We start from the raw sequence: 10,108 nt of genomic DNA, 5'->3' as shown, positions 1-10,108 counted from the left end.
ACACCCCACGGTGACACACTAGGCCGAATGAACCCCTTATCTAGGAGTTCCAGAAGCTGCTCCTTCAATTCTTTCAACTCCGCTGGTGCCATACGATATGGCGGAATAGAAATGGGCTGAGTGCCCGACACCAGGTCAATACCAAAATCAATATCCCTGTCCGGTGGCATGCCCGGCAGGTGTGCAGGAAAAACATCGGGAAAATCCCTCACAACTAAAACATAATCAATACTAGGAGTCTCAGCTCCCACGTCCCTCACAAACGCCAGATATAAAAGGCAACCCTTCCCAACCATACGTTGGGCTTTCAAGAAAGAGATCACTCTACTAGGAACAAGATCAGTCACACCACGCCACACGATCCGCGGTACACCCAGCATAGCCAAAGTGACTGTCTTAGCATGACAGTCTAAAATAGCCCGACACGGAGATAACTAATCCATGCCCAAAATGACATCATAATCCACCATACTCAGTAACAAAAGATCAACTCGGGTCTCCAGACCCCCAATAATCACCGCACATGACCAGTACACATGGTCTACAACAACAGTATCGCCCACTAGGGTAGATACATGAACAGGTAAAGCAAGAAACTCCCGGGGCGTACCCAAATAGTGAGCAAAGTACGAAGACACATAAGAAAAGGTGGATCCGGGATCAAATAATACAGAGGCATCTCTGTGGCAGACTGAAATAATACCTGAAATGACAGCATCGGAGGCAATGGCATCGGACCTGCCTGGCATAGCATAAAAACGAGCTTGGCCGCCGCCTGATCGACCTCCCCCTCTGGGGCGACCCCTGGCTGCCTGGCCTCCACCCCTAGCTGGCTGGGCGGGTGGTGAAGTAACTGGAGCAGAAATCGAAAGCTGACCCCTCTGCTGAGACGAACTAGCAACACGTCGAGGGCACTGCCTCCATATATGCCCAAACTCTCCACACTCAAAACAACTCCCAGGTACTGGAGAAGAGGACTGAAGGGAAGCCCCCGCACCTGAGTGACTAGCAGATGCACTCGGCATAGAAGAACCCTGAGCCGATGGGGCACGAGATGAGCTCTGAGCTGGGAGGGCATTAAGTGAAGGCTGGCCCTGCTGAGACCCATGATAACCACGACCTGAAGATGCCCCTCGATACTCTGGACGGGCTGACTGAGCAGGCCTGAAAGAACGACCTCTACCATGCTGGAACTGGCCTCTCGAAGGAGCACCAATATAACTGCCCGATCCTCGAGGCCTCTTGGCCTCCCTCTCCTCTCGCTCCTGCCGGCGAACCGAATCAATCTCACGGGCGATATCCACCACCTCCTCGAACGTAGCACCAGATACCCTTTCCCGGGTCATAAGAATACGGAGCTGATAAGTAAGACCATCCACAAATGTCCTGATCCTCTTTCGATCTGTCGGAACTAACTAGATGGCATGACGAGCCAACTAAGAAAACCTCGACTCGTACTGTGACACAGTCATATCCCCCTGTCTCAACCACTCAAACTGTCTACGCATCACCTCTCTGCAGGACTGCGGTACATACTTCTCCAAGAAGAGAGTGGAGAACTGCTGCCAAGTAAGGGACGCTGCACCAACCGGCCTACGCCGCTCATATACCTCCCACCAAGTAAAAGTATCCCCAAAAAACTGAAAGGTGGTAAATGCCACACCACTAGACTCAAGAATCCCTGCTGTGCGGAGCATCCGCTAACACTTATCCAGAAAACCCTGGGCATCCTCGCCCTCAGCACCACTAAATGACGGAGACTGGAGTCTACCAAACCTCTCAAGACGACGTTGCTCATCATCCGGCATAACTGGTACCATGAACTGCTGAGCTGGTGCAACCGACTGGGCTGGAGGTGCCTCCGGCGTCTGTAGTCCCTGCACTACCATCTCAGGTGTGCGAGCAGCGGGGGTTTGATTGCCTCCCCCGACCTGTGAAGTGGCTGTTATTGTGGTGGCTGAAACTGCCTGAGCCAGGCCAGTGCAAATTGTCAAGATCTGTGCCAAGGCCTCCTAACGACGCGGAATCACGATGGGCATAGCTGGTGCTTGAACTGGTGCTGCTGGAGCCTGATCCGGAGCTGGGGCAGCTGGTGGATCAACAGGTGCTGCCCTCGCTGCTCTGCCTCTGCACGACCACGACCGCGTCCACGGCCTCGGGTGGCCTCAGTGGGTGGCACTTGGTGGTCGTCCACCCCGTCCAGTAGCTCGCATCCTCACCATCTGTGAGAGAATAGGATAATAGAAGTTTAGTCCTCGGATCAACAAGTTCGCACGACAAGAATTTCAAGAATATGAAGTGTTTCCTAAAAGGTTCTGCAGCCTCTCGAGGATAAGTACAGACGTCTCCGTACCGATCCGCGAGACTCTACTAAACCCGCTCATGACTCGTGAGACCTAGTAACCTAGGCTCTGATACCAACTTATCACGACCCTAACCTCGAACTAGATCGTGATGGCGCCTCTCGTGAAGACAAGGCCAGACGAAACAATACAACACACCTTTGAAGCAGTTAATGATCACAAATAGTTTAAAGTATGATTAACTAGAAATGAATTTGCGGAAACATAGACAACAGTAAGGGGAAAAGCATCCCGACACAGCCCAAACCGGGGTGTCACAAGTCACGAGCGTCTAAGATAACAAATCTCTCAAATGTAAGTACAGAGTCTCAATGCTAGAGTGGAAAGTAAAGTTATAGATAGAGAGAAGCTTCAGGCTGCGAACGCCAGCAACTACCTAAAGTCTCCTCGAAGATCCGCCTGNGGATCCGGGATCAAATAATACAGAGGCATCTCTGTGGCAGACTGAAATAATACCTGAAATGACAGCATCGGAGGCAATGGCATCGGACCTGCCTGGCATAGCATAAAAACGAGCTTGGCCGCCGCCTGATCGACCTCCCCCTCTGGGGCGACCCCTGGCTGCCTGGCCTCCACCCCTAGCTGGCTGGGCGGGTGGTGAAGTAACTGGAGCAGAAATCGAAAGCTGACCCCTCTGCTGAGACGAGCTAGGAACAGGGTGAGGGCACTGCCTCCACATATGCCCAAACTCTCCACACTCAAAACAACTCCCAGGTACTGGAGAAGAGGACTGAAGGAACCCCTCGCACCTGAGTGACTAGCAGATGCACTCGGCATAGAAGAACCCAGAGCCGATGGGGCACGAGATGGGCTTTGAGCTGGGAGGGCGCTGAGTGAAGGCTGGCCCTGCTGAGACCCATGATAACCACAACCTGAAGATGCCCCTTGATACTCTGGACGGGCTGACTGAGCAGACCTGAAAGAACGACCTCTACCATGCTGGAACTGGCCTCTCGAAGGAGCACCATTATAAGTGCCCGATCCTCGAGGCCTCTTGGCCTCCCTCTCCTCTCGCTCCTGCCGGCGAACCGACTCAATCTCACGGGCGATATCCACCACCTCCTCGAACGTAGAACCAAATACTCTCTCTTGGGTCATAAGAATACGGAGCTGATAAGTAAGACCATCCACAAATCTCCTGATCCTTTCTCGATCTATCGGAACCAACCAGATGGCATGATGAGCCAACTCAGAAAACCTCGACTCGTACTGTGACACATTCATATCCCCCTGTCTCAACCACTCGAACTGTCTACGCAGCTCCTCTCTGCGGGACTACGGCACATACTTCTCCAAGAAGAGAGAGGAGAACTGCTGCCAAGTAAGGGGTGCTGCACCAACCGGCCTACGCCGCTCATATGCCTACCACCAAGTGAAAGCAGCCCCAGAAAACTAAAAGGTGGTAAATGCCATACCACTAGACTCAAGAATCCCTGCTGTGCGAAGCATCCGCTGACACTTATCCAGAAAACCCTGGGCATCCTCGCCCTCAGCACCACTGAATGACGGAGGCTGGAGTCTACCAAACCTCTCAAGACGACGCTGCTCATCATCCGGCATAACTAGTACCATGAACTGTTGAGTTGGTGCAACCGGCTGGGTTGGAGGTGCCTCCGACATCTGTAGTCCCTGCACTACCTGCTCAGGTGTGCGACTAGCGGGGGTCTGATTGCCTCCCCCGGCCTGTGAAGTGGCTGCTGCTGTGGTGGCTGAAACTGCCTGAGCCAGGCCAGTGCAAACTGTCAAGATCTGTGCCAAGGCCTCCTGAAGACCCGGAATCACGATGGGCACAGCTGGTGCCTGAACTGGTGCTGCTGGAGCCTGATCCGGACCTGGGGCAGCTGGTGGATCAACAGGTGCTGCCCTCGCTGCTCTGCCTCTGCCACGTCCACGACCGCGGCCACGGCCTCTGGTGGCCTCAGTGGGTGGTACTGGTGGTCGTCCACCCCGTCCGGTAGCTCGGGTCCTCACCATCTGTGAGAGAATAGGATAATAGAAGTGTCACGACCCGGATTTCCCACCCTCAAGGGTCGTGATGGCGCCTACTAATAGGAGCTAGGCAAGCCAACTTAATTAACAATTTCATTAAACACCTGTTCCTTTTTAACAATTAACGGCATTAAATAAAGGCGACGGAATTAAAATCATTAGCGGAAGACTTAAATTTATATTACTGAATAAAATACAAAAATTCCAACATACGTTTCTACCCCGGGACTGGAGTCACATACTCACGAACATCTAAGGAGTACTACATACAAAGTCTGAAAGAACATAATCTATTTATCTCGGGTACAATGAGATGACAGCCAAACGTAAAGATAGAAGGGAGACGCCGGGCCTACGGACGCCGGGCCTACGGACGCCTGCAAGCTACCTCGGGTCTCTCTGGACTGAAGGTTTGCCCCCGTGCTAATGCTGCTGCTGCTGCTCAATACCTGGACCTGTGCAAAAATGCACAGTGTAGCATCAGCACAACCGACCCCATGTGCTGGTAAGTGCCTAGCCTAACCCCGGCGAAGTAGTGACGAGGCTAGACTGGACCCCACATAAACCTGTGCAATTATAAATATACAGCAGAAATCGAAGTACCAGGCAACTAACAGTAGGGAGGGGAAATATGCTGTAGGGAGATAACAATATTAACAGTAAATCCAAAGTAATCAATCTAGGTGCAATTTATAATTTCCGGCGATCAAAAAACTAATACCAACACTAAACACATTTGTATCAATAACTGTTGCGGCACGCAACCCGACCCTAATATATTTCAACACTGTTGCGGAGTGTAACCCGATCCATAATTATCACTGTTGTGGCGTGCAACCCGATCCACAATTATCACTGTTGCGGCGTGCAACCCGATCCACAATTATCATTGTTGCGGCGTGCAACCGGATCCACAATTATCACTGTTGCGGCATGCAACCCGATCCTCACATAACATTGTTGCGGCGCGCAACCCGATCCGTAATGTCTACCTCTCAACCTTGCCCAAGCAACAGTCACAATTAAAGGGCAAGGGAGTAAGCAAGTATTTGGAAGGAAATCCTAACAAGGGTACACAAACAACCAATAACAACCATGCAAGAGTAAATCGTTATTTCTCTTTTTCTTTCATTTTCATATCCTAGTTCTCATTAGCACTCGTGTCAAGCTCCAAGGCATTTCTCATCTCATATACTCTCACCATTTGTATTTCAGACCGAGCCAATGCTCCACGAAGTTCCACAATCACAATATCCTTCACAAGGTGTTTATAACACATAGAAGCCATCAATTAAGCATGGAGGGCATAACAATACCCAAACAATCCACATATAAGGACTCACGGTCATGCTAGACACCAATGTATAGGAACTCGTCACCATGCCTATACATCGTACTTGATCATTTAGCAATTAGCAAACAAGACTCGACTCCTATTCCCTCAAGCTAGGGTTAAACCAAACACTTACCTCAACTTCCACAGCCAATACAATCCTCCACAATCGCTTTCCCTCTCGAATTCGGCTCCAACTCAACCAAATCTATGCAATAAGGACTTCATGTTATCAATATGTGCTAAACAAATCAAACCCAATGACTAATTATAGCTTTTTTATCAATTTACCCCAAAAGGTCAAAAATGTCCCCAGGCCCACATGGTCAAAACCCGAGGTTCGAACCAAAACCCGATTATCCATTCCCCCATGAACTCAAATATGTAAGTTATTTTGGAATCGACCTCGAATTGAGGTCCAAAACCCCCAATTTTAGAAAACCTAGGTTCTACCCTAAATTCCCAATTTCGCCATTAAAATCTTTGTTTTGAAGTTTGAAATTATGTTTAAAGATTTTAAGGAGTAAAGAAAATGAGTTAGAAATCACTCACCAATCGTTTTGAAGAAGAAGAATCGTTTGGAAAATCGCCTCTTATGTTTTGGGTTTTGAAAAAGTGAAAAATAACTCAAAATCCCGACCTTTTATACCCTACTGAAGGCTCAGCGCGGACCGCGCAAAAGTGCACCACGGCCGCGCAAAGGAACTGGAAAAAAATTACACTCTCTGAACGCACCCAGCGAGGACCGCACTGATTTGGCACGCGGCCGCGCTGAGGGAATGGACCAAACCCCTCTCTGAATCTCCCAGCACGGACCGTGCTGATTAGTCACGCGTCTGCACTGGTCGACTTGAACCACTGGCCCTCTAAACCTAGCCACGCGGACCGCGCAAGAATGCACCGCGGCCGCGCGGCTTCCAGCGAGGACCGCGCGGAATCGACCGCGGGCGCGCTGGGGGCCTGCAACTCTCTGAACCTGCAACCATCTGATATTTCTAGCCTAAGACCTCCCGGGACCTACTCAAAACTCACCCGAGCCCTCGGGGCTCCAAACCGAACATACATATAAACTCAAAAACATCCTACGGACTCATCCGTGCGATCAAATCGCCCAAACAACATCATAATCATCAAATTAGGCCTCAAGACCCAGGATTTCCTTCCAATTTTTCATAAAACAACAAGTTTAGAGTTTTTAGTCCAAAACACGTCAAACGACGTCCAAATTCAACCAAACTTTACAGAAAGTACTTAAACCGTATATAAGACTTGTACCGGGCGTCGGAACCAAAATACGAGCCCGATACCACAGTCTTTTAATCAAATTTCATTTCTAATTTCCTTAATTATTTTCAGAAACAATTTCACACAAAAATTCATTTCTCAGGATTGGGACCTCGGAATTTGATTCCGGGCATACACCCAAGTCCCATATTTTCCTACGGACCCTCCGGGACCGTCAAATCACGGGTCTGGGTCCGTTTGCCCAAAACGTTGACCGAAGTCAAACTTAATCAATTAAATACCAAGATTTAACCATTTTTTCTCACAAATTTCATATTTATACTTTTCCGGCTACGCGCCCGGACTGCGCACACAACTCGAGGCAACCCCAAATGAGGTTTCCAGGGCCTCAGAAGTACAGAGGGAGTAGGAATAAAGGTGATGACCCTTTGGGTCGTCACAAGTAGTTTAGTCCTCGGATCAACAAGTTTGCAAGACAAGAATTTCAAGAATATGAAGTGTTTCCTAAAAGGTTCTGCAGCCTCTCGAGGATAAGCACAGACGTCTCCGTACGATCTGCGAGACTCTACTAAACCCGCTCATGACTCGTGAGACCTAGTAACCTAGGCTCTGATAGTAACTTGTCACGACCCTAACCCCGAACCCGGTCGTGATGGCGCCTCTCGTGAAGATAAGGCCAGCCAAAACAATACAACACAATTTTGAAGCAGTTAATGATCACAAAAAATAGTTTAAAGTATGATTAACTAGAAATGAATTCGCGGAAACATAGACAACAGTAAGGGGAAAAGCATCCCGACGCAGCCCAAAACGGGGTGTCACAAGTCACGGGCGTCTAAGATAAAAAATATCTCAAATGTAACTACAGAGTCTCAATACTAGAGTGGAAAGTAAAGATATAGATAGAGGGAAGCTTCAGGCTGCGAACGCCAGCAACTACCTAAAGTCTCCTCGAAGATCCGCCTGAGCTGGGATGAGTCAACACTCGGGAGCGGGACCTGCTATGCCTGAATCTACACACACGGTGCAGGGAGAAATGTGAGTACTCCGACCCAGTGAGTAATATATATAAATAATGACTGAAAGCAAGAAAACACGCGAAAGCACGAAATAATCTATACAGAAGCAGTAAAATCACTTTAAACAGAAATCAATGAAGTAGTCAAGTAAAATCCCTTATTAACAAGTAAAACAGGTAATTGACAAGTAAATAACAAATAGAAATCCGCCCCTCGGGCACAGTATCAATCACTCAGAACAGTATCAGCCCCTCAAGCTCACTCTCAGTATAGTATCAGCCCCTCGGGCTCACTCTCAGATCAAATGGGTACCCGCGCTCACTGGGGGTGTACAGACTCCGGAGGGGCCCCTTACGGCCCAAGCACTATATCAAGCCACCTCGTGGCATCATCTCTCGGCACTGGGCCTCAAATCACTCAAGCCACCTCATGGCGTATAAATGTATCTCAGGCCCTCGGCCTCATATCACTCAGTATATCCTCACACATGGCCCTCGGCCGTACTCAGTCCGAAAAATCATCACAAGCCCCTTGGGAATTAGTAAACAGTAGTCCTCAGCCCAAAAAAACATTTAGAAATATCATTTAAGTCTCAAAACCGAGTAAAAGTGGCTGAGTTGTAAAACAGTGAAAAACAGCAGGACTGAGTTCAAATAATAAGTCAACACAGTGAGGAAATAGTAATAAAAATCCCCGGAGGGTTCAAATAGTTGGCACGAAGCCCAAATATGGCAATCAACCCAAATCATGATGATAGCAAATAAGTTTCACTCAAATACGCGGTAAAATCATCAGTCGGGACGGACCAAGTCACAATCCCCAATAGTAAACGACCCCGCGCTCATCATCAAACGTGTGTCTCACCTCAATATAGCACTACGATGTGCAATCCAGGGTTTCAAACCCTCAGGACATCATTTAATATCATTACTCACCTCGAACCGGCTAAAACTCTAGCTCGCGACGCCTTTGCCCCTCAAATCGGCCTCTACGCCTGTTGAATCGATCCAAAACCATAACGACTACATCACAACAGGCTAAGGGAACATAACCCAAGCGAAAACAATCGAAAAATATCAAAAATCCTGAAATTAGCAAAACCCGAGCATCGGGCCCACTTCTCGAAACTCAGAAATTTTAACATCATTAGATTCCTTATCTCCCCACGAGTTCATACATATCAAAAACACGAGAATCGGAGTTCAATTGACCCCTCAAATCCCCAATTTAGACTCTCTTAAACTCAAGCCCTAAACCTCCATTTTTGTCCATAAATTCCTTAAATTTCAATCCCAATCCGTGAAATATTACCATAGAAGTGTGTTTTAGGTCCAAAATCCTTACCTTATCGAAGTTCCCTTGAAATCTCTCTTCAAAATCGCCCAAAAACTCTAAGTCTGAAGTTAAAATGAATAAACCCTTCAAAAATCGCAAAGAAGAACTATATATACCTTCTGCCCAGTCATAACCGCATTTGCGGTCCAGAACCCGCTTCTGTAGTTCCGCTTCTGCGGTCATCTCCCCGTATCTGCGGAATTTCACTTAACGGACCCAACCGCATCTGCGGTCCACTCGCTGCATCTGCGGCTCCGCAGGTGCGATCCCTTTTCCGCATCTGCGGTTCCAGGCCTCCCTCAGCCTTTCTGCTTCTGCGACTAAATCAACGCATCTGCGATACCGCACCTGCGGTCCCCACACCGCATGTGCAAAAACACCAAAAGCAGCAGAAAATCTGCAATTGCACAAGTCCAAAACTCTTCTCGTTAGCCATCCGAAACCACTCCGAGGCCCCCGAGACCTCAACCAAAAGCACTAACACATCCTAACACCTCATTCAAACTTGTTCCAATCATCAAAACACCTCAGACAACACTAAATCTATCAGTTCACATCGAATTCAAGCCTAAGTTTTCTAAAAACTTTCGAAACACGCATTTGGTCAAAAACCCAACCAAACCACATCCAAATGACCTGAAATTTTACACACACATCCCAAATCACATAACGAAGCTGCAACAACTCTCGGAATCCCATTCCGACCCTCGGATCAAAATCTCACCTATCAACCGGAATTCGCCAAAATACTAACTTCGCCAATTCAGGCCAAATTCTATACTGGACCTCTAAAACCAATTCCGATCACACTCCTAAGTCATAAA

This window comes from Nicotiana attenuata, unplaced genomic scaffold (assembly GCF_001879085.1).
Source record: "Nicotiana attenuata strain UT unplaced genomic scaffold, NIATTr2, whole genome shotgun sequence".
Taxonomy (NCBI): domain Eukaryota; kingdom Viridiplantae; phylum Streptophyta; class Magnoliopsida; order Solanales; family Solanaceae; genus Nicotiana; species Nicotiana attenuata.
This window is presented reverse-complemented; position numbering follows the sequence as displayed.